This window comes from Vombatus ursinus, unplaced genomic scaffold (assembly GCF_900497805.2).
Source record: "Vombatus ursinus unplaced genomic scaffold, bare-nosed wombat genome assembly UNPS02014909.1, whole genome shotgun sequence".
NCBI lineage: Eukaryota > Metazoa > Chordata > Mammalia > Diprotodontia > Vombatidae > Vombatus > Vombatus ursinus.
The window spans coordinates 4,944,164-4,968,664 of NW_020954687.1; the positions used below are offsets into that span (position 1 = coordinate 4,944,164).

The 24,501-nt window shown below is 34.3% G+C and overlaps 1 long non-coding RNA gene across 3 annotated transcripts in view; it reads left to right on the forward strand.

Moving 5' to 3' along the window:
* Positions 1–24,501, forward strand: part of LOC114029009 — a 96,122-nt gene that overhangs the window by 64,668 nt on the left and 6,953 nt on the right. Inside the window, exons 3-5 of one of the 3 annotated variants that reach the window (XR_003567437.1) lie at positions 19,389–19,502; positions 20,976–21,080; positions 22,244–22,994. This is a non-coding gene — a long non-coding RNA (uncharacterized LOC114029009). Of the gene's footprint in view, positions 1–19,388; positions 19,503–20,975; positions 21,081–22,243; positions 22,995–24,501 lie in introns of those variants that run through there. The other 2 variants (XR_003567436.1, XR_003567438.1) reach the window with 2 other exon arrangements.

The window sequence follows — 24,501 nt, forward strand, 5'->3', positions numbered from 1 at the left end:
GTGTGTGTGTGTGTGTGTGTGTGTGTCTGGAGAGAGAGAGAGAGAGAACTCTTGACTTTAAAATATTTCCTTAACAAGACTAGCATTACTCATTCTCTGAACTTATTCATACAACTGGTTTTCTTAAATTTAAACATGAAATACAAAATGTAATTTAGTGGTAAAGCACAGATAATCATAATGCTAAAAAAAAAGAGTAAATCCAAGATAAGAGTTTAGTCTTCTTGTAACTGAATTTCAAATTAGGATCCTTTGGGATCTGCCACCCCAGCACAGCTTTTAAGTGACTGTAAATAACAGTATTATTCAATATCTACAAAGTGCTGGATTTTTCTTCCATGGAGAAATTAAGTAATTATTACTAGTACTATTTGTTATTTAGCTGCTTTTGAATCTTAGTGAATAGAAATGTCATTTGTACATCAAAATGCAAAAGAAAAAAAATCACTATAAAGATATCTTACGCCTTGGATAAATCCAACTTTGTGTCAAAGTCATAGTCACTATCATTTTGAGTGACTATGAGTATCCTGGATTTCTCATTCCCTTTATGCGGCTTAAATGTTTCCCTCTTAAAGTCTTTGCATCAAACAATGGTTTTGTACCTTTTTGTCATCCCCTTCATGAAAAGAACATGCAAAATAAAACAAAATGTTATATAGATCCTAGAGACTGATATACTTGAATGAAGATTATTCCTTTGTTATCTTAAATATAACATCTTCGTTTCTCCAGTAAGAACATTGGCATATAATGCCTTTTATTTTAAGTCTGTTTGTTAATATGGCAATACAAATCCCCCTTGGCCTGATTCCAGACTATAGAAATCTCTACCCTAATTCTACCAGTAATACCTATGTTATAACAAGCTCTCATTAGTGCTTGCACATTCCAAGTCTCTCAGGGTATTAATAATTATGTATGCTCTATCTTTATCCTGCTCATTTCAATACCATCACATTTCTTTTTTTATTAATCATAAAACAGAGAAGATTTTAATGACCAGTTAAAGCTTTAAAATAAAGGAAACCATCTTTTGTTTCCAAAATACTGTTGGAAACTATACAAAATGTTAGAAAATACAAGCAGTACATAAACCACTAGGGAAAATGGATAGTTTTATGTGCTTAGCATATTCCATAATCTATTATGACTATGTATATTTTATATGACAATATTATTATATTATACTGTTTGCTATTTATTATGCTGATATATACATACACAGATACACGTATGTGTATATACATACATACATATGTACATACATATATATATGCTGTTCTATGCCTTATACTTAGTACATCTTTGTTGACCCAAAATGATTCTTTAAATATCCTTCTTATATGAAGATAGACAACATGCGTAGAGGCATAGTAGACAGAGAGCTGTCCTCAAAGAGAAGCAGATATGGATTCAAGGCCTGCCCCTAATACATGCTGGCTGTGGCACCCTGGACAGTGTGCCCATCTGCTTGGGTAGAGGAAGTTCCCTCATCTGGGGATTTCCTATACCAACAAAATCATAGATTCCCTTCCCTACCCTATATCTCCATAATATTTTCATTCCAGAGTTCAAACAATGGTTCAAACAAAAAAAAAATGTACTTAGTATACTTGCCAGAATATTTACTTATACTTTACCAGAATACTTGTCTGGTATTTACTGTTATTTGTGAATATTTTTCTTCTTACGTGACCAGAATTTATTTTTTGTTCTAATAGAGCAATTGAGCATAGAGAATTCTTCCAAGTGAATGGGCAAATTGTTGGTTATCTGTTATCTCATCAGGCCAGGATCCACATGACAAAAATATTCAGAATGTTCCTCCATCATTAAATATAGTCATGTTCACGATGGCTGCCATATAATTATTATAAGATTCTTCTAGTAACCAATGGATTTATATGAATGTGAATCAACCCTGAACCTTCTAACTAAGACATTACTGTAACTTATACTGTCAAGCAATGACAGGAGGCAAGCATCAACATTCACAGTCACCATTAAAAAAATGATAATATTCACAAGCATATGTTCTAATAACTTCCTTAAACAGTTGAGTTGTAATTTGTAGGTATCTGATGGGAGTCTAGGGGGCACTGAACAGTAAAGAGCAATATGCTAGTTCTGTGGGCAAGCAGCTCATTGCTTAGTATTAATCAGGACCTGCAGGGCTGAAGAGAAGGCAACTTAGATAAGGTCTGATAGTGTTTTTCTAAAAACAGTGCTATGATTTGCTTACCTATCTTGTATTACAAGATAGTGATGAGTAAGGGTAGCAGTGCATTAACCAACAGAGGTAGTCATTTCCCTGCTGCTTTAAAAAAAAATAACTTTCATTCACAATAAAGTCAATTTCCTGAGTACATTGTCTCCAAGTGGCTGTGTACTAAAGTATAGATCAATTGAAGATCTCCTCATTCCCAGTTCTGGCCCATTTGCCATTGTTGTGTTTACTTGGGAAAAGTCTAGCCAGATGTGCCAAGCAGCTATTTTTTGACATTCAGAGTACGTTGACTTTGGGATGTGGCTGGAGTTTTCTGATTCACACTTCCATAGAACTCTATAGAAGCCCTGACCTTTACAAAATTTTTTCCCCTTCTTTTGCATAGTCCTTGATCTGGTTGATCCATGTAGGAGAGTATTCCTAGTAATTTCCTTACCAAATTTCACACACCATCCTTGTAAGCGAGATTAACATTCTGTGAATAAATAAACAGTCTGTGGCTTAGATTGAAGGGTACACATGGGTTACACAACATGTGAATTACCAAGAAATGCAATACTGTACAATGAAACCTGTTAATTACAGTCTGTAAAGGAACTTTTTGTGAGCTATTCACACAGATGGCCGCTGCAGGGTATAGGAAAAAGAAAAAAAGAAAAGAAAGAAAGAAAAAAGAGGAAAAAAAAACTGCCTCCATAGGAGGCTTGTTTGTTCCTCAATTTCTTGATCACTGGTATAACCACATAAAAGTATCATGCAATTTTATTTCTTACTCCCTTGTCTCTTGTTCTTATAAAGCATTTTTATTGATGGTTAGCTTATTCCAATTACTTAAAAAAATCCTCCCTGTTTCCATGTTTTAGGAATATTCCTGGCTCTTCCTTCCTAAAGGAATATTTTATTTAGGTAGTTTATTGTAGGCTTACTTAGGTGACTTTTTGGGTTCATTATAAAGGTGTCCACTTAGCACTGGAAGATTAACATGGTTTGATATGAACCTGTGACCTCATCTATATATGGAAATTCTTGTGTAAAAGCTCCTACCACTGGTGTAGATAACAGCTCCTCCACAACATCATTTTAGAGAGTTTATGAAAGATTGAGTGACCATGTTTACAGTTTACAGTTTACCTTGTTAAATTGTGTTAAAGGAAGGACATAGATCCAGGACCTTCTGATTTTGAGTTTGGCATCAAACTGCTATAAGCTTCTTTTTTTATTATAAAGCCTGCAAAGCAATACTAGAGTATAAATTTCTATTTATACACTTCCTAGGACATAGTTAGCATTTAGTAAATGCTTTTTCATTCATTCATTCATTTATTCATTCATTCATTCATTCACAGCCTATCCATGTCTTAGCTTTCTTATATGTAAAATGAGAAATCTGAAACCTTGATTTCTAGATGATCTTCAGTATACTGTTAAAACATTACAATAATTTTAATTTATTTTACATTATATTTATTTATATGTTATTTATTTATACATATTTTATTACTCATTATTTATTCATATATTGCATATTTTTATATATGCTAATTCTGATAACCTTTTTGTATAATAATTTCTTAATTCAGCTATATTTAAGATCTTTTTCAATCAGCTACAAGATTCTCACTAATAAAAGAGAACTATTCAACTGTTTCCTGTGTTATCCCAGACTTCTATTTCCTCCTTCTTCCCTGTTTCTGGTAGGCAGGTACATGAGGTAGAATGGAGAGCTAATATAACAATGAATTGTTTTAAGAAAGTGGAGTCTAAGAAGATCCCCATTCTTAATTAATAATGGTAGCTAACATTTATTTAGGACTCTAAGACTTGTTAAGACACATTTAATCCTCACAAGAACTTGCAAGGTAGATGCTATTATTATACTCATTTTGTAGATGAGGAAAGTAAGCCTGAAATAATTTAAGTGACCTACCCAGAGTCACATAACTAATAGGTGTCTGAGTTAGGATTCAAACTCAGGTCTTCCCAACTCCCAAGTCCGTCATTGTACAAACTGCATTATCCAGCTGTCTTTCAACTTACAAAAGAATACAATTTAAAAAAAAAAACACACTGTGGTTACCTGTCCGAACCTTTTAAATGATCCAGGAAAGGACATTTGGAATATATTTGAATCTGAGTCTACATTTATGCTTGTTGATGAATATAAGGTAGAAATGTTATGCAGCCTTTTGTTTTTTTTGTTTTTTTGTTTTCGCTTTATGGTGGGGGAATTGGGGTTAAGTGACTTGCCCAGGGTCACACAGCTAGTAAGTGTCAAGTGTTTGGTATGAGGCCGGATTTGAACTCAGGTCCTCCTGACGTCAGGGCCGGTGCTCTATCCACTGTGCCACCTAGCTGCCCCATTAAAATGATGATCAAATCATTTTTTTTTTTTTTTTTTTGCTTTATGGTGAGGCAATCAGGGTTAAGTGACTTGCCCAGGGTCACACAGCTAGTTTGTGTTAACTGTTTGAGGCTGGATTTGAACTCAGGTCCTCCTGACTCCAAGGCCAGAGCTTTATTCACTGCGCCACCTTGCTGCCCCTATATAGCCTTTTGAAGAAAGAATTGCTTGAATCTTGCTCACAACAAGAAATATAATGTATGGCATTAACCTATTTACCAAACTGGCCTATACATTTTAAAACCCTAATTTCTTTAGAAAGTTTCTCTTAGTCAATTTTTATGCTATTTGTGAAAGGATCATAGGCTCAGAGCTAGGAAGGATCTTATAGATCTTCTTGCTCAACTCTTCATTTTATGGATGAGGAAACTGAGGACCGCAGAAATTAGGAAACTTTCCAAAGCTCACACAGGTCATAAGCATAAGAGTTGGGAGAGATTTTTTTTGGTTTTTGTTTTAGAACTAATTCTATAAAAAAAGTTTCTTTTGACAGATTTTTTTCCCCTTAATCTTCTATAACACCTTGTAAAAAATTGCTCAGATTTACTAGGCAGGTCATATTCTTTATCACAGTACTCTCCCTAGAGAAGATATGATGAGTAAAATAATAACCTTAACATTAATTTGGCATAAACTATACTCTTCCTGAGTGATTATACTCAAGGCACTGCCATACATTTATTAATCAATGGATGGGTTATTTATAATTTTCTAGATTCAACATCTTCTCTAGATTATGCGATGATTCTCCATGAAGTCTCTGGGTAGGAAATTTCTCATGTGGAATTGCAATCTCACAAATAAAACAAAGAGAAAAACAGTACAATAGAAAATCATTGGCTGGGCATGCAAAAAAAATTGGGTATTGTTCCCTTTCTCACTAATTTGGTTCAAACTAATGACATTTTCAAAATACCTGTGGATTTTCCTACTATTATATCATCTTAGAAATGGTCATAATTGAACTCTAAAGCAATGTTTCAACTTTTCCCTCTATATAAATGTGTTAAGTTGCTGAAAATCTTGTTTGGGTTCAAGGTACACGCCCATAAAATACCACCCTTTGAAATGCATAAGAGAATTTGCATAAAGGATCCTTTGTGTAGAGACCAAATGGAAAAGAGATTCCCTGTGGCTGGTGAAGCCCTCAAGATGCTGCTGTTTGCAGATGGTACTGTGCTGATCACATCAAGGCTCAGAATAAAAATTATTAGCACAGAATCACACAATCTCAAAATTAGAAGAGTCCTCCAGGGCTCTTAATTCCACCCATACCTGAAAAAGAATCTTAACTACAATATCAGCAATAGTTAGTAATCAAGCATAAGCTTATTAGCTTTAGAAATGGCCATTTATGAAACCCTTTAAAGGTTTCAAAATACTTTCCATGTGGTTTGAGGCATTATGGTATGGTGGTAAGTACTGGATTTTGAATCAGAAGAGAAGATTGCAGACCCCACCCTGCTACTTGCATCCTGGGGACCTGGCTAAACAAGTTCTTTAGTTTTATCTTGTACAACTCTGCTTCTGACACTTAGACAAACCTTTGTAGATCTCAGTTTTCCCATCTCTAAAATGAAGGAATTAGTCTAAATGACTTTTAAGGTCCCTTTCGTCTCTAACTATATCATTCTATGATCCTATGAGCACACTTTGTGTACTATGCTATCCAGTATTTAACTAGCATAGTATTTTATACATAATTGGTGCTTAATACACATTTTTTTTCAATTCAATTTTTATTTTTCTATATTTTGCTTCATGGAGGAAATCTGAATCTCAGTTGGAAAAATGTTAATTTACGTAGTAGCTTTTTAATTTTTTTCAAGTGCCGCCATTTTAACTGGGTTAAATGTCTACCATACATTGGAAATGAATTCCATTTTCTTCTAAACCATTACTCATTACTGAAACACTTGAATGTTGGCTGTCCTAATTAATAGCTATTTTATACTCCAGGCCCTTGAACCCTTTGTCAGGGTTTCATTTTCAAACCCTATAATCATACACCTACCTAAAGACTCAGGTCTTTAGACAATGGGTCCTTCAAGCTATCAGCTTCAGTTAAAACTCATAGTGACCCAGACTTTCTGGCTCTGATTCACTTGCTGAACCCTTCCCTGGAGGACTGCCCATTTGGAGACAATGCACACCCCCCTAAGGGAAGAATGCTTGCTTCAGTGGTTGACCATATCACCCCAAAGCTAGATCCCACCCTCCCCTTACAAAGTAACTTCTAAAATTAAGATAATTTGAAGGAATTTTCTAGCATTGGTATAGAAACTAATAAGAATTCCATCTGTTCTAGTCCCCTCAGGCCAAGGAAGGGAAAAAAGAAAGAAAGAAGAGATTTTTAAAAAAGATTTTAATAACTATATTTTAATATTAGTTTCCTTGGTTCTAGGTACTTTATTTCAAGCATTTAAAAAACTGAAAAGGGGTCTATTACCCTCACCAAACCTCCAAAGGGGTTCATGGTGGATAAAAAAGATCTAAGAATTGAACTAGATGATCTCTATGCTTCTTTCCATCTATGGTACTGTCATTCATTAAGGTTCTATACACAAAGGTAAGATAAGACAATCTACTAATGAAATATAAAAAGACAACTACATAATGCCATTTTTAAAAAAGTCAAAATTATTCAACAAGCTATAAATTCTTATCAGGAATATTTAGTTAACAGGCTGAACAAAGTAATCTGAGTTGAATTTGTCATTTCTGGCTTTCTACTCCCTGCCCAGCTTTTTCTATAATCAGAGAAAGCTTAATTCTTAAAACAGAGCATCTTTCTCACTCAGGAAAAATAGAATGGGGAGACCTAGTTGCTTCTAAGGGAATGGGTGGGGGGAGGGAAGGGAAGAGGAGTGGCATAAATAAAAAGGCATTATTTCATGAGTCATGACCAAAGAAGTGCTAGCCTCTTTCTATATAAGACATTGCTGTGATCACACCTATCAGAAGGAAGTGTGAAGTTTTAGACTTTTCTTTGCCTTAAACGAATTTATGAGAAATGAAAAGAAAGAAGAAATTCAGATTAGTAAAATAAGCACAATTTTATTATTATTTAATATTTTGAAACCTCAAGTGTTGTCATTTCATGATGATCATGATAATTAATTTTCTACATATATGTGATAATTCATATACCAGTTTACAAAGCACACATTCACAACTCTAGGAATTGCTGAAATTAGTCTAGGGTTTATCTATTTAAAGGACCCAAGTTATTTGTTCAACCAATGGCATCGTTTCCTTCTTGACCCAATCAAAGATGTATTCACACTTCATAAAGTGATCAGGGCACAGACTTCTCTTTAGAGTTAGTTTGACACCTCATTAGCATCTTGTGATTATCTGGGATTGGGGGGAGACTCTCTACCTCACATATTATTATCTCCATTTAAAAAAATGTGTCAAAGCTTAGTATTTCTAGGAGAAAAGGAAACAAGTCTAGAATAATGATGTTTAAAGGTTGAAAGAAATAGGGTGACACGATGGAAGAGGAGGTAAAAGAGGAGGAAATTTAAAAAAAAAACAACACAGACCAAAAGCTGGATTCTTGTCTCATTTCTATCATGAAACTGATTGTGTGATCTTAGACCAGATATGTACACTATCTAGGCCTTAATTTCCCCTTTCATAAATTGAGGGTTAAGTTAAATGTTCTCTTCTAACATTCTATAATTCTACGATAGTTTAATCCCTCCGATTATTCTAGTATATTCTCAAAAAAAATTTAGGATGAACCTCTTTTTTTTGTTTCTTGCTAGATCAATATTCTTAAAAATTAGGAGAAATGTATCGCTATGATCTTAAGACCTGTTGAGTTCTTATTATAACTTTCTTTGACCAAATTCCTATATATCCAAAATAAAATTAATTATATTTTCCCTAAAACTTATCTTTCTCCAAATTTCCCTATTTCTGGTGATGATAACACGTATGTTTCCTTTTTTTTTTAGTAGGCCTCTACCCTTGTTCAGGACCTAATTTTCTTTTTCTTAAACTTATACAATAATCTACTAAAACACCCTACTACCATTATTATCACCATTATTATCTCTATCCAGAAATCTTCAATGGCACTCTGTTATCACTAGGATAAAGTGTAAAACCATCAGCATGATTTTTACAGACTTTTTAAATATATCCCACCATCTCGTATTACTGCCCCCTGCATGTAGCCATGTTCTAGTTGCACTAGCCTCCTAACAATTCCCCCTAAACTATATGACAGCTTCCCAGAAGATTGCAGGCTCCTAAGGGCGGGAATTATTTCTTGTTTTGTCTTTGTAGTCACAGTGCCTGGAACAGACTTTGCATGAAGTGGGTGCCTAATAAGTGTTCATTGAATTGAATTTGTTGAGTAAATTCTAAAGTGAAATGATTGTTGAACTGCTGCAGGATAGTTGAATTGCAGTTATCTTAATCTCTGCCACTTTGACTCCTGGAGATTCAACTTCACTTCCTTAAAATTATTCTGTTTTTTTTTTTAAGTCTCTTTAATGTTGTCTTCCCCTCTCCATTTCTGATTTAACATACTTTTGTTTGTTCCTTTGTGTGCAATTCACCTTGATGCTTACTTTCTTAGTACATTGATGATTTGTTTCCTTTTCTCCCTCTTGTTTTCCAAAGGATTACCTTCACTCTCTAACATTCAAGTAAAGCCAAAGAAGTAGAATGTTACATTCTAATCCATTTTGATAAGAATCTAGGGGTGTACCCATCGTAAAAAATAATTGTATCATGATATATAATCACAAATAGTAGCTGTTTTCATAAACAAAAAGATGGGAGCAAAATTAAATGTTATCAGTATACCAGATGAGATAGTTTTTTTTTTTTTTTAATTTAGAGTTGTCTATTCCTAAGGGTTCTTCTCTAGCTGAAAAACCAGCATGTATCTTGAAAACAGCTGGTAGATATATTAAAATCCATAATGGACCAACACTCAAATTCAACTAATAATCTATATCTATAGTACTTCTGAATAGATCTCCAGCAAGTTGCAATGTGCTATGTTAACTTTCCATGTCTTATCTCCTGATATTTGCACTATTTGAAAATAAGCCATACTACAAAAAGGACATGAGAAACACAAAAAGCTTTTTATTATTTATAAAGATAGTATTGAAAAGTATGCATTTGACTACAAAATGGATGTACTAGCTAATTGAACACTTAAGCACTCTCCTGCTATTCTATCATGGATATCTCTAGAAGCCATGTAATTACAAAGTCAGTTGAGGCCTGAATCTTAGGGCTGCACATTGCAGAGATTAAAGGATACAATTTTAACTCCACTGGAGTAACTGCCTCTTTCTACCACTCAATGCATTAGTAATAATGTTTTCTTCACTGTAATCTAGGGTCCCAATCTCAGGAAAGACAGATGTTTCAATAGTGCCAGATCAATCCTGCCTTCACCACATATTCACTCTTATACATACATCATCTCCTGGCTGTCTACAATCATGCCCATCTGTTAGGATGGCACTCTTCCCATTTAGAAATCATTTTTGCTTCATTTCACTAAGGCATAGATTTTAAATAAGGGTGGGTTTAGATGGACATTGGATTTAGTGGGATGGGGGAAGGTGGGAAACATCACCACACTCCTACCAGGAATATGTACTATTTGAGATTACAGGCAATGACATTATTTGTTGGATATGCATCTGCTACTCTATCAGGGAAAGGTAGCAATTTGTTGTTTGGATTTGTCTTTTTAGAAGCTCAGAAAAAATGTTATTTATTGTTTGGAAGTTTAAGCTTCTAAACTTAATAAAGATTCCTAACGGTCTTCTAAGTTTTCCTTAGGGTTGCAGGGAACAACGTATTATAAACCCCAAAGCAGCTACAAGTCAAGAAAGTACAAAAATGGATGCAATCCAGTGTTACTTTTTATCTTGCCTGTGCCTGTAAACATCTCCATGATTATGTTGCTATATTCTAGTCTTCAAAACATTGGAACATGTAGAGTTCAGGAATTCTGCCAAAGCAAGGACAACAAAATGCTTGTACACACATTAAAAAAAAGTCTGTAAGTCAATAAGTATGTATTAAGTGCCTACTATGTGCTAGGAACTATGTTAAGCATTGGAAAATCAACTTCAATCAAACCATGAAGCTCTTCTCCATTCCTATAATGACAAAAATTGAAATTCTCTGATACGTGGGAAGAAAAGATTCTCCTTCCAAGCAACCTCCTCAATTGCAAAACTTAAATCTATTTACATCTCACATCTACTTATTTTTTTTCTTTTACACAAGATGTCTTAAAGAAAAAAAATCATGTTTTGGAAGGGTACACTATTTACAAGCACATAAAAATAATGCACATTAGAAAACATCTGTTCAGAATTTTGCTGCATGCTACACATATTTTTATCTTAGTATTCCCCAAAATAGACCTGGTTACTAAGATGAAGCCACCTCTTATGTTTATATTCCCTGCTGCCCATGCCAGGGAGACATCTTTGGTAGACATTGATACCCTCAAAACACTCTCCCATTAGCGGAATATCAGTTTTAACTAAAATAAAAATTGTATTAAAAACAACAGGAAAACTGACCCCCTTCCCACCTCCTGGCCCATATGCCTCAGGTCATTTCCCACAGTAGAAATGAAAGCTTACATAATAATGTCTGTGTCCTAAACAGCAGTTGTTAGCTGTTTGTGGCTAATTAGTTACTCGAGGGAAACCATAATAATTTTCAGCAGTGCCCCCAAATGTTTAGATTGAGTTTTCTGCTTATTGTATCTTACTGGAAAAGGGATAGTAAATCAGCAGGGTTATGGAAAGATCTTTAATGATGTTAATCTGCTTCAGGGGCTCCATTAAAAATGTGGCTAGGTAATATTTGTACACCAACTTGGCTTGTGCTTCTAAAAGAAAATATTTTAGCATACATTTTAGGTGATGCTCTCCTAATGAAGGCTGGGGTGGAAAAATAAATCAATTCTGAGCTCAAAGTCTCCATTTACCAGAGTGATTACTGCCCTTCCTCCCTTCCCCCACCAACACTTTTTAATTTACCAGAAAATAGAAGATAGAAAAATACTCAAATTTATTGCTACAGCTGTCCCCTAAATGACAGCATTTCTCTCCCCATCTCATTATATAAAGTATGTTTTCATGGTGGTAATTTTGGAAATCAATTGTGGAAAAATACACCAGAGAGTTCGAATACATTAAGAAATCTTTGTTGTTGCCATTGTTGTTGTTATTTAAAATAGTGGCTTAATCCTTCAGGTGGCTGAACGATACAGAGGGAGTTGAGGAAAAGAGAGTTGGCTTTTGGGTCAGTTTCCACATCAATAAAATGAGAGAGGGAAACTAGAGGACTCCTAAGGTGATTGCCAGCTCTAAATCTCTGATTCTATGTGATTCTAAGTCTGCAAACTTTGAGTTGAAATTTGGTCTCTGCCCCAGGCACCCTCTAAAACTCCCAATTACTGATGAGTTGCAAATGGAGTTTCTACACTGGGATTTCCCTACATTAATGGAAAGTGGAAGTTCCCTACCCTAATGAAAGTGTGGGTCTAGTATCTGACCCCAAGTACATTTTAGTTAATGTTCTAGATGACTATCTGATTAACACATGTATGGGGAGTGCTCCATGCTTTTATCCAGTTTTATTGCAGACCTTTTTGGCTAATATCAGTGTCTCTTTTTGAGACGTATAACACAAACACATGCCTAAATTAATGGCAGCTACAAATAGTATAAGAACCTATGATCATAGTGCCCATATGTGATTCCTCAATCCTTCATCCTTCTTCCTATTACCTTCCAAAACCTCTTAAAAGAAGGAGAGAAAAGGTAATTAGTGAAAAATGCTCTACATAAAAGGCAATGCCAAACAGATTGTCTGACAATGGAAAGAATATCAATTTTCCAGACACTGATATAACTTAATTATACAAAAGCAGCAGGAAGGCTGGAAAAAAAATACAGCAACATGAGCTCTGTTGAGGTAATTTTGTTACCTTTTATTTAAAATTCTTAAAAATTTCTTTCTTATCTAAAATGAATCTAGAAAACTAAAGAAGGACAGAATGAAGTTTTCCCAAGGATCATTATTACAATGTATTAGCATTTTCACTGTTTGGTATGGTTTCTATTATGGCCCCCAAAGAACTACAATACAGATGCTTCCATGACAAGTATTTGGAGTGGGGAGATAGAATGTGCACCTAAAAAAGTGATGTGACTGATTTGGGGACAAACAACTAGAATAGAATAGATCCTTGTAATGTTCACCTTGCCCAATCCACCCTACACTTGAGATGTGAATGTCAGGGGTAGGATGTACTGGCTGAGTGTTGTCCTTTACAGAATAGTTACCCTGGGGGACTGGGCCATCATTCCAATGATGCTGTCATTTTAATTAAACTCTTCCTCCTTTGGAATTTTAAATCCCCTCTATGGTGGTAAAGCTTTTTTTTCTTTGAGAGGGATTTGAAAATTGTTTAAACATCTAAAGCATTTAGAAGCAATTCTCCTACTTAAAGTGAGAGAAGGAATGAACAAGCTGTGTAATACTGTTTAGGATGGGGGGGTGGGGCTATACCTGTGTTCTCACTGGCACAAAAAACTCTTGGTAAGCAAATTCCCTCTTATAGTTTTAGACAATTGCCTGGGGCACTGAGAGATTAAGCTATTGCCCACTATGACAAAGTCAGTATGTGTCAGAAGCATAACTTGGACCCAGGTCATCCTGACCTTGAGGCCAGCCTTCTATCCACTTACTCAGCATTTATCTTTCCACTATTTGAAACAATCTATTTTGAAGGTAGGACTAGAAATTCAGAAGACTGATTTGTGTGAGTATGTGGGGCCTTTCTCTGAAGTTTTCTAGCAAAGTTTTATGTTTGTTCTTCTCTAGATAATAAGTATCTCACCCAATTCAATTCAATGCTCATTTATTAAGCATTATGCTGGCTACTTTGGTAGGTAATGGGGTTTCAAAGACCCAAAACTGAAACAGCCCTGAACTTCAGTCTCCTATATTTTACTACGGGAAAAAACAACATACACACAGATAAGTAATTACAAAATATATTTTGTACATAGCAATATATAATACCAAGTATGTAATACCAATTATAAATACCAATATATAATACCAAAATATATACCAAATCCAAAGCAACTGTAGGGGGGTGGAGGGGAAAGAGGTGATATTGGTGATGGGAAAAGTAATTAACTAATAGGCCAGTTATGAAAGGCATCTGAGATTTGAGGTATCAGTGTACACAGAGATTTGGGGTCCCATAACAATAAGTCGTTGTTTCCCCAGCTAATCAGCATTGAAGTAGTTGAGTTAAAAATCCAAAGGAAACATGATTTATTTTGTTTCTAGTAGTGTCAAGTTGAGTGGATAATTGTTGGTATGTAGGCATCATAGTATATAGGTACAGCTGAAGAGAAGGAGTGGTTTCTTTGAAAAGGAATTTTATGGAAAGACATTTAACCTTGAAAATATAATTCCATGTTTTCTCTCTCTTTTCTTAATCAACTGTGTTGATAGCATCATTGATAGTTCTGGAAGGGACATAAGCAGCTATATAAACCAACTCTGTTATTTTACAGATAAGGAAACTGAGGCTAAGAAATATGTTATGATTTGCCTAAGATGACACAAGTCTTCTGCCCTGGTCAGACTATATCTAGGGCATTTTATTCAATACTGGGCATCTCATTTTGGAAAGGGCATCGATAAATTGGAGAGTGTTCAGAGGACGGCAACCCAGATGGTGAAGGGCTTAAAGAGAGCAGGCTATGAGAACTGGCTAAAGAAACTAGGTATGATTAGTTCAAGAAGAGAAAATTTAGGGGAGATATGATTTATGTCTTAAAGTGTAATGTATTTTCCTACCTTTCAAAATAAGTACTCTACCCAAAGCATCACTATTTGGAGGAGAAAGTTTAAAAGTTTAATGAAAGCAACCAACTCCCCTACCCTTCAATGAATTCAATAAAACTTGAACAGCTAAACAAGACACTGTGATAGGATATAAGTCTTAATGGTAATTTGTCTTCCATCCTGAACATTCTTCACATCTGAACCTAGGCTATTAACAATGGAATGTAGATTTATTTCTCTTTTGGTGTCTATGGATTTGGTCTTATGGGTTGAGGATAAAGACTGTAGGGATTCATATTATGCTTGTATCATAAATGAATTATTGTTTCCAGTTCTCCAAGTTAATGTGAATAATCAACCATATAAGGTTTTTGTTGTTATTGTTTTTAAGCTAAGGATTAGGTCATAGGATTTAGAGGTGGGAGGGACTTTAAAGATGATGGAACCAACCGCGTAATTTTACAATAAAAGAAACTGAGTCTCAAGGAGGAAGTGGCTTGCTAGCAAGTACTAGAGCTAGAATAGGAACATAAATTTCGAGTTCAAAGGAAAATTGGAGATGCCCTAAGATGATAGAATCATAGACCTGGAGCCAGAGTACACCTCAGATACCATCTAATCAACCTCTCTTCATTTTACAAAAGAGAAAACAAACCCAGAGGGGTTGATTGCCTTGGAATAGGTCACACAGGTAGTAACAAGCAGAACTGGAACTCAAATCTAGGTCCTTTGACTCCCAAACTAGTTCTATCTACATATCCCATGCTGCTCCCTATTTGCATGTTTCAGAAGTATATATGAGTTCATGTGAATAAAGAGTTTGGGTTGTCGAGAATGTAAGGTCTTACTGTCCCATAAATGTTATTTGGCTCTTCTTCTGGAAGAATCTTAATGATTTTCTCTGAGGCTGTGTACTTCATTCATCATTGAAAAGCAGTCACTTCTGGTGGGAATGGTGCAGCTGTTTAACAGCTGCCCAGCAACACTAAGTATCACTTTTAAGACAGGAAACTAGGCAGCATAGTGTAGCCAATTAGAATTTCATGGTGGAGGTAGGGAGGAATATAAGTAGGCACCTTGGTTGGAAATTGTTCAGAATACTTTCTTTAGAATGCAAAATAAATAAAGTCCCAGTATATTCAGTGACAAGGTGATGAGAACAATCATGTTCCAAATCTGAGGTATAGTGGCTGTTACTCCCCGAATGTCTAATAAAATATAGATGGATGGTGATGTCCATAAACCAAATTAAAATATTTATGAAAATCTACAATATGGCATAACTAGATCACTATATAACTGTAACACAAATACAATGTATGGATATCTTACTTTGTACATAAAAGGTTTCCTGAAAAATGTTTCTCTAGTAGATTGAGTTTTTAGAAATCAAATTTTGGGAAGACAGGCAACATGAAATAGGGGAAAGACTGCTAGACTTGAAATCTGAAGATAGGAGTTTTTCACCTGGCTCTAAGCTGTGTTTGTGGGGAAGACACAATCTTTCTGAACCTCGGTTCCCTCATACACAAAATGGGCAAAATTATACTTTCATTGCTTATCTCACAAGATTTTGTAGGAAAGTTCTTTGAATACTCTGAAGAACATATCTGAGCTGTCATTATTATTCATTATTTTCCCGTGATAATTTCAGGGACAATAGTTTTTTTTTTTTATTTTAACTCACTCTCATAGATAATACCTTTTCCTCCTTCTCCCAAAACAATAGCTACCAATGAATTACCTACACAGGTGTGTCCCCACTTAGGAAAAACATATATAAGAAAACAAATTAATTTATAAAATTCACAATAATTAGTTTATTTATTTTAGAATCTATTTGTTTTAGGCTTTGCCTGACACTTTGGATTCATTTTCCTGCCCTCAATTTAAGTTTTACTGGTTGCTCTCTTTTTGATAAATATATCATGTTATCTGAAAAAGTACTTAAGAAGCTAATTCTGGGGGGCAGTGAGGTGGTGTCGTTGATAGAGCATGGGTCCTAGAATTAGAAAAACCTGAATCAGATCTGGCCTCAACCACTTACTAGTTGTGTGACACCGGGCAAGTCAATTAACTCCAATTGCCTCCAAACCACCTCCCCCCCCCAAAAAAAATTAATGAAAGAAGTTAATTCTTCTCCTGGTCAACATTTTTTAGATTAAAATAACATTCATACAAATAAATTCTAAAATAAATAAATTAATTATTATGAATTTTATAAATTAACTTGTTTTCTTACATTTGTTTTTCCTAAATGGGGACACACCTGTGTAGGTAATTCACTGGTAGCTATTGTTTTGGGAGAAGGAGGAAAAAGGAGTATTGTCTATGAGAGTAAGTTAAAAAAAAACTATATAAAAATGTCTAGATTCCTACTATAGATTTGATAAGGTACATTCTTGAGCTTATGTCACTCTAAAGCTATTCCATGAATGAAATCTTTGTTGTTTTCTTTTCCTCTCCTTGGTTACAATTTAAATGTTTTAAATAGTGCCGTGGCCTTATTGTTCAAAGCAAAATTAGATTTCTCTGTCTACAAAAATACAAGGAAGATTGTTGTGATAAAGCAGGTTTACCAAGTATTGAATAATATCTATTTGTATTTTTGGTCAGCAGAACATTAAAAAACACAGTTATTCAAAAATTATCATTAGTCATTGAATAGAACGATAATTCTTTAGGTGCCATATTCACCCCTCAATGCTTTTGCCTCCATGTTCTTGCTCACTCTGTTTTCTATACCCTTTAAGGAACAATTAAAATACCATGTCTATAACATATTTCTTAATATGTGCTTCCACTTGTAATGACTCTTCTCCTTAGAGTTCACATTTTTTTAAGGTTTAGACCTATGATTTCATTGGTGTAGGGAGAACACTACACCATCATTACAGATTCGGGAAGCCCTGAGAGGTTAAACAACACGCCTAAAGTCTGATTGCCAGTAGGTGAGATGAAAACTTAGAGCTTCCTGACTCCAGGACCCAATGTCTGTCCCCTATACCATGTTGTCTTTCTGAGATTACGTAGCACTCTCCTATCATGAATTAGTGTTTATTGTAATTATCTGTGTAACCCCAAATAGACTATAATGAGGTATTTCTTATCTAATATTTGTATCTTCTCCAGAAGTGCTCTACAAAGATGGAAATGCTTATTAAAGGTCTGTCCAATTGCATCACAGAAATAATACAAGCCCCAATAAATTTAGGGGCTATAAAATACTGAAGTCTCATTTAAAAGTGCCCATATATTTAAATTTAGTGCCACAAATAACCAGAAGGCCACCTGAAATTCCATTTCTAATTCAGAATGGCTGCCATTTTGTGGAGGGGTGGGGAGAGATGAGGTAATCATGGATTGGTGAGTTTAAATGCAGATATTGTTGGGCTTTGCTACTGCCCAGGATATTAAAATTCCTGCTTCCATTTGTCACTTAAGTTGTCTAATTCCATTCAGGTGGAAAGGTGAGCCAATTAAGTCTTTCATATGAAAATGTGAACACTAGAAGAATATCAAGTTACTACTCAGGAACTTTCATATTATAACTTATAGTAACTATTTCCATGGCTTTAACCTTTTCTGGGCCCCATCGTTCTTTTCTTATTTCTTTTTCCTTTTACCCAAAGGTCTTATTTCTGTCCTCTGAATTCATTTTCAGAAAGCATGCCTATGAAGCTAGAACCATCTAGAAACCCAAAGTCAAAGCCTGTAGACAATGTTTCACATACCGATATGAAAAAAAAAAAATCACATTTGCTATTCTGTTGATTGAAGGAACAGATGCTCATATAAGTCTGAAAGCTGAGATACACTCATATTTTCTGTCATAAATAGTAAAGTATTTCTAATAATGTAGCTAATGAGGAATTTAGTTCAAAAGGTTTGGGGAAAACTATAAGTAGCATGTTGAATTAGCTGTGTCCTTTTTATTGAAAATAGAAAATAAACAATAAGAGTGTTGTCTATATTTTTTAAAAGACTGAAAAATTATTGTGTGCCACTATATAATTAGGTAATGTAATTCTCATCGTAACTGACAGTTCGAACTGTTTTACACATGCATACACAAATTACTGTGTATTTGTGAACATGAATTTTAAGATTTCCTTCATTGACAATTTTTAAAATCTCAAGGGAAAAAAGCCAGGATTTTTTTTTCTAGGACTAATTTATATAATTGTTGCTTAAGGAAATACATATTCCTCTCCTATTTATATGACACTCTAAATCTCTGTAACTAATCAGTATATTTAGCAAGAAGCTATATTGCAGTTGAGATCATGTTTATACATTTAAAACTCCAGTTAACTGGATTTAACTGAATCCTAAGCTGTCTCACTGTCCACCCCTGCACTGATCCATGCTGTTCATGATCTGCAGACAGGCAGGCAGAAATGTAGGTCTACACAATCAAGATTATTATGTAACATCCATCAGTGATATGAAGTGGACTTTTCTTCTAAAAGAAAACTTGGAATCAGCTTTGTAGAACTCACTGGAGTTAAGAACCTTCTCATTTTACCACCGTAAGTCAAATGTACTTTCTCTTGAAAAAAATGTTTTTTATACCAATGTTTAACATTTGTAATTTTTTTCCTCTTTTCATTTCAGTCCTGTGTTCTGTAAAAATGTCATTGAAAAACTTTCTATTGCCATTAGAACATTGACAAATTTTGTTTTATTTAGTCTTGTTAAGACTGTGTAAAAAGAAGAAAGGCCTGATGTGGGTAGTTACTTTATAATTTGCCTATAAAATAGTTTTCCGATATAACATTTTATTTACAGACAATAAACTAAAATGTATTTGAGTAATATCAATTCATTTATGGTTCCTGGTAGACATATAACAATGTATCTTTTTTCTCTTTATTTTAGGAAGAGTTCCCATACCACATGATGCAGTCCTAAACTGAGTTTTAAAGCTATCAACAAGCATTTTTTAAGTGCCTAAATGAACAGAAATCTACTATAACTGAGAAATTGATGAAGGTAATTTTGAAAATACATGTTTTTTATTTATGCATTTAAATACAGTATGCTGTTCCTGGAACCAATGATATAAAGGGTTATTTGTTGTTGTTTTTTTCACATTAAAACTGTTTCTTGGCATCCATTCAACATTTCAAGAGTAAGAAAATATATTTGTGATTGAAACATCCTCAAACAGACAATAGTGCAGACAGTACTCTTGCCTCCCAAGGCCCTGAGTAAGTTATGGAGCTTAAGGATTTAGTGCTTAAGGTTATAAATTTAATTACAACATTTATGTATATATCAGTGTTCTGGAGCAAGGGTGCCAAACCTCGGGTCTGTGAACTCTTTTTTTTTAATGCATTTTAGCAACTGTATTTCACTACATTTGGTTTCCTTTGTAATCCTATTTATTTTAAAAACATTATTCTGAAAAGAGATCCATAAATTTCACCAGGCAAAAAAAAAAGGTTAAAAGCCCCTGCTCTACAGAAAAAAGTACCCTAGTAGGGTCAACCATCAATTCAAAACATAAAGAAATTAAATTAAGTAGTTGGGGTGGGAATTCAATTGATATAAATAACTTGTCTTAAAAATTATTATTATTATCATTGTTGTTGTTGTTAATAGCCTTTTACCAAAAGATTAAGAAGAAGGGATCCCTCTAAATATAGGTCAGTTTTATTTATGAATTCTTGCCTTATATTACCAAAACAATTTATAAATTCTAACTAGATAACAATCTATTTGCTAAGTAACAGGAGCAATGTGTCAAAAAGTCCTGGGAATACAAAGAACAACTGAATAATCAGCAATTGTTAAACAAGCCATCCCAAACACTAAATACCATAGTGTTTATATAAACTTTATTAACTAACATTAAAAAAAAATCCTTTGACTCAGTTCTATACTCACAGCTTATTCATGTACTACAGATATATAAAATAGAGCTGCCTCTAGTGAGAATGCTGGAATGTTTGATGTCACATGGAAAAATGTTCTCTAAGTAAAACATGGCACCAACACAATAATGTCAATAATAATTACTATGAAATGTAACATCTTTCAGGGAGACAGTTTAAATCCCTTTTATTTTTACTTAGCTTAAACCCGTTATCATCTCTCCTTAATAGAATAAAATATGGCTTTTAAATGAAAAAGGAAATACTACCAAATATGTCTTATTGATTACTTCACGTATATAGAAGACATCAATCAATATGGCTCTACTGGGGAGAAACACATTAATCATCTCTTTAATCTTGTAAAAACTTTCTCTAGTGATACAAAAATGTTATTTGGAATATATTCTAACAAAAACTAATAGATTCAGTCATTAATTTATTAATATTGCCTTTAGTTATGCACCTCTTTGTGTTTACCATGTTATTCTTTATTGTTAATAGAATTTAGTGTTATCAATTTATTAGTAGAACACAAGCCCATCACCCTAAGGTAGTTATAGAGAAATTAACATTTTCTCTCCAAAAGGAGAAAAGAGTTTGATAAGCATTCTTTGAGCATATGACGAGGAACTCAGAAGCTTTTGGAACATTCAGACAACACTTTGCCAAGCACTAACAAATCTGATAACAGGTATGAACAAGTGGATTTTTTTTTCATCCATAACAGTAAGTCATTTACCTCCGGTTGAAATGACCATATAAAATGGCTCAGATCCATAAATGGAATTAAAAGAACCTTGATGGACAATAGCCACATGAACTCAGTCAACAATATTTTGACAAAGAACCATTAAACAAATGGCTGAATCACAGACTACCTGCGGAAATAGAGGGATCTGTGGTGACAATTCAAGGCCAATCTATTGCCACCAGAAATTATAGAAGGAAAATCCTTCATGAGCCCAGATTTTGTTATCAAAATAGATTATAAAAGGAGCTGGTGAAAGTTGTCTACCAAACTACTTCATGCTTAAAAATTTGTCATCTGCCAAATACCTAACAAGGCACGACCCGATGACTGGTATTATATGTCAGAAGGTTGATATCTTTGCATGGACCAACAAATGGCCAATCCCTATTCTACAAACATAGATCTCAAAAGCTCCTAAAGAACTAAACCAATAAACTCTCTTGGAACCAGATCATTATTGCCTACTGAACTGAGGGGCACAAATTCCTGAATGTAACATTAATGAGCTATAAGGTCATAAGAACAATGTTTGTAATAGATATCACCTCATCTAATACTCATAACACATATACTACATGGAATGAAAACTTTTTTTTAAAGTATGAAACATTACAGAGTAGATCAAAATTGTGTGAGGACAGAATGAGGTACAGATAGTCCCTCTTGCCCTGATACAGGAATTGTACCAAAAATTCTTTCTTTGAGTCTAATACAAAATGTATTATTAATTCAATAATATAATAAACAGATATTTTGTTCATCTATGCAAGAATTCCAAGAATATTAAATATAAAAGAATGATAGCAGGATAATGACTTGTCTCAGGACCTCATCTATCTGAATCTTATCAAGAAAATTTAGAATGAAATAACAATAATAAAAATAATAGACTTAGCACTTTAAATTTTGCAAAGCACTTTCCATATATTATCTTATTTGATCCACAAGCCAGCCCTATAGAATATAGTTCATTTCAAAATACTTTATAGGAAATAATATTCAACAAATTACAACGTATAGAGGGATGACAAATTATTTTCTATAAAGTTATATAAAATTCTGCTGCTAATGTCATATACTGTGTTTCTTTCTTTCTCTCCTAGATAAACCTCATAAGATACAAAGTTGGAACAGGCCTTTGAGATCTTCTTGTCCAACTCACATTTTACAAATGAGACAAATGAGTGTGAGAGAGATTTAAGTGATTTGTCCAAAATTACACAGGTATATAAGTATCAGGGACAGTGTTGAACACTTTTGACTTCCAATCCATTGGTATTTCCACTAAACTGATAACCATCATCCTAGAGCTTCCAAAAAGTATCCTCATGTCAATAACTGGGAATGTTATAGAGAGGACGGTTGTTTGAGTTAAGTATTTAAGTAGAAGAAATTTAATATTGATCGCTTCCAACTAGATGATGCAATGAGTTATTGATGGCTGGGCCTATCAGATCCAATGAAGACCATCATGCAGGCATTTCCGCTGGCTCTGTTTACCAGAGAAAGTTGAAAGATTCACCCCAGATGGTTGTAATTATGAAATTTAGCTAGTTAAAAAAATACCCAAAATTATACCATGAAAACCTATAAACATTCCAATAAATTCTGAAGGAAAACAATACAACTTAGGTAAAATATCCTTGAATTGCTTATTATCATTTTGAGAGCAAATAGTGCTCATTTCCTTTCATGTTGTTCTAATAGAAAAGCATATAAAAATATGGTATTTGTGCATTTTAATTTATGGTTGATGAAAAATAGACTGTGAGCTTAAGGTTTACTCTGAGTCCTATGCTGTCTTGGTTGGCTATTATTGTCTTTGATTTTTTCTTGGGGGGGGAGGTTGTTGTTTTTTCTTTCAAGACATTAATGATGATGATAATACTTCTGATAATAACTAGCATTTATGAAGGACTATAAGGTTTGCAAAATGCTTTACAAATATCTCATTTTATCTTCACAAAAAAACCCAGGAGGTATGTGCTATTTTTATCCGTTTTTGGCAGATGAGGAAACTGAGGTAGACCAGATTAATTGAATCCAGGTGGTCTGACTCCAGAAACAATTCTTTTTTTTTTTAACTATATGACAGTACCTGCCAAAGTCATTTCATTTTAATTCAGCCAGCATTTATTAAGCACCTACTGTGTGCCAGGTACTGAGTTAAGTATATTCTGGGGATACAAAACCAGTCTCTGCCTTTAGGATTCTACAACTTCCTGGGGACAGGGATATGGTGGGAAAGATGCAACATGCACACAAGTCAGGATAATACAACATGATTTCTGCAGAAGGGAGCCTGTGAGAATCAGTAAAGTTTCTTATAGGTGTTGGCACTTGAGATTGTATTTCCCTGCTTATTTTTTATGGTCCAGTAAAAAGAAAAAAAATGATAAATTGAGAAAGGTGGCCAACAGCAAAGGCATTTGAAAATAATGAAGGCAACTTGTTTCACTTTCTTAGTTAAATTTTTTTTTTTTATTTCAGTAAAATGACACTGAAATTGGAGCCTATTCACAGTTGTATTACATACAATGAACTTTTAAATCAGCCAATTAAAAGTTAAGAGAAAGGTTTGAATTGGTGGCCTGGGTATTCGTTTGTTTATCTGTTCGAATCAACAACCAGATCTTCAATTTAGGTCACACCATCACAAAGAGGAAGGGATTGGAGTCTGACATTGAGATGCTCTATTTCACACACTTGCCCTCTGGAAGGACTGGCAAAGGCAGTCACTTAAATTAAGTACAGGTCATCAGACAAGATAGCTAATCTATTCCTGAGACAGACAACTTCCATAGCCCAAATCCCCATGGCCTTTATAGAGATACAATGAACTACTTCCTCCTGTACCTCTGTCAGTTCATGTTAAGCTCCTACTTTTTTTTTTAAGTGATATTTCATGTATTCTGTAAGTCTCTTGCTCAAAGCAAGGAGAGTGCTTTGGATTATTTAGGACCTGCTAACATTAAGCAAAACAAAATGAGTTGCCATAAGCCTGGAGATGAGAAATAAAGCTTAAAATAATTTTGGCATTTTTAGCAAATCACACTAAAAGGTTGCCCAGTTTAGAAAAAAAAAGGAATAAAAAAAAAAAGAGGAAAGCCATGGATGTATGAATGATCCATTGAAAATAGTTACCTTGATTCCAGGATACTCCTGCCACATCTAGTATGCCACCATACTAGTTTTAATCCAAACGATGGTGAATGGTGGTTTTTTTTTTTAATTCTTCAATGGTTCTGTGATGTCTTTGATGTGAGTACTCCCTCCAATGGTACCCATCCATGACTTCTTAACCTATGTGGTTCTTATCTGTATCCCTCAATAAATCCTTCATATCCAACCAATGTATTTA